Below are 2,084 nucleotides of genomic sequence, written 5' to 3'. Positions count from 1 at the left end.
CTGGCTTAAGCGTCAAGGGGGACTCATGGTTTGAGGAAGCCGGTGGCGAGCTGGTTCTCCCGAGGGCACAGGGTGATTGTGATACCACACAGGCTCCCTACATGTTTTTCGTTTATACCAGCCGTGGGCAAACTACGGCCCGCGGGCCTGTTTGAAATCAATAAAACTATTGAAAAAAAAGACCGTACCCTTTTATGTAATGATGTTTACTTTGAATTTATATTAGTTCACACAAACACTCCATCCATGCTTTTGTTCCGGCCCTCCAGTCCAGTTTAAGAACCCATTGTGGCCCTCGAGTCAAAAAGTTTGCCCACCCCTGGTTTATACATTTAGATTATGGACTTTGGGGGCTTGGGTTCCCCCGGAAGCAGACTCTGGCCAGTGATTAGTGTGCAGGACATTTTATAGAATGTTCTCAAGGTCAACAGGAGGCGGGTGCAGGGAGCAGGGGGGCGGGAGGAGAAGCTGGGCTGCTCAGGGCCTCAGAGGCCTCACTGCCTGCAGGGAGCTCAGAGCTGGACCACGGCTCAGAGCTGCCTGCACGGGGCTGAGGCGGCAGACCTTTCTGGCCCTGCTGGTCGGTGGCTGGTGCCTGCCACCTCAGGAGGGCATGGCCTTGAAGGAGGCAACCCTTGCGGGGACTCCTCTCCAGCAGCCAGGGTGCCAGCCCTCCGTCCCTGAGGGGATGGGACGCTGGGTGCTGTCATCACAGGAGACTGTTACGAAGGAAGTAAGGAAACTGCTGTTTCTGAGGGCCTACTGCGTGCTGGGCCCCCTGCTAGGTGCTTTCTCTCCATTCTCTAAGAAAACTCTCTGCATGGCTTCACACAGTGGGCTCTTCTACCCATTTTCCAGATGAGAAGAGAAGAGAAAGAGGAAGGTTATCGGGGGTGTCAGGACTTCTCTCCTCTCCCTTCCATGGGACTCTGCCGGCACTCACCCCCACCTGCCCGTCCTCCCCACCTTCCCGGTGACTAGCTTAGCTCTGCAGCTGTCCAGAGATGATGTCCTCTCGGGGCGCTGCAACCACCTCCCCCCGACTCTCCGGGGAACACTCACGCGTCCTCCTGGGGAACGAGAGGCCCAGCCTGGGGTCGGGGGCTGTGAAGTCGAGCGGCGAGGCCCAGGGCCCAGCACCAGGCCATGCAGGGCAGGGCGGACCCAGCACCAGGCCATGCAGGGCAGGGCGGACCCAGCACCAGGCCATGCAGGGCAGGGCGGACCCAGCACCAGGCCATGCAGGGCAGGGCGGACCCCAGCACCAGGCCATGCAGGGCAGGGTGGACCCCAGCACCAGGCCACGCAGGGCAGGGCGGACCCAGCCAAGGAGAGACTGTGCTGTGGCCCAGCTCTTGAGGGGGCAGGGTCCGATGGGCAGAGTTAGGTAGGCTCCCCTGGAGACTGTCCTGTCCAAGTGCCAACTTGCAGACCTGCAGGTGGTGGGCACACTGGCCTAGAGGGACAGCCACTCAACAGACTCTGGGCTTTTAAAATGTGCCAGGAGCAGCGCTTGGCACTGGGGTGAGAAAGCAAGGTGTGCCCTGGCTGAGGGGCTCCTGGGCCAGTGGAAGGTGACGGAAACAGGCACCTGCAAATGACGGCAACAAACGCTGCGAGAGTGCAGTGCTGCCACCTGGCGAGACGCTCCGAGCGGCACCGGGCCAGGCACATGGAGTGGTTACACCGATGCTCCCAGCGACCCTGCTGGCAGACCTTTGCAGAGGAGGCGACCACGTTCTAAGGTGGCTCGAGGCCACCGATGCTGAGGTTCAGGATGACTCGCTTCCTTCCCGCAGCTCTGGACCCTAACCCCCCGATGGTGATTCCCTGAAGTGACTTATGCCAGTGCCAGGCAGGGTGGGGGCCCAAATCCACGGAGGAAAGCACCTTGTCTATAGCTGACCTTGACTATGGCCTTGGGGAAGACCAGAAATCTCATGTTGAAGGGAGTGAGTGGGGAAGGAAGATAGTCCTGGCTGGGCGGGAGTGGGGGGGGGGGGGCGGCAAAGGGGCTGGGACTGAGGTCCACTCTCACAGCTGAGGCGGCCTTTGGCCTTTAACCCAGGCCACGACTCCTTCAT

Source organism: Myotis daubentonii, chromosome 7 (genome assembly GCF_963259705.1).
Source record: "Myotis daubentonii chromosome 7, mMyoDau2.1, whole genome shotgun sequence".
Taxonomy (NCBI): Eukaryota; Metazoa; Chordata; class Mammalia; order Chiroptera; family Vespertilionidae; genus Myotis; species Myotis daubentonii.
Note: the sequence above shows the minus strand (reverse complement) of the source record.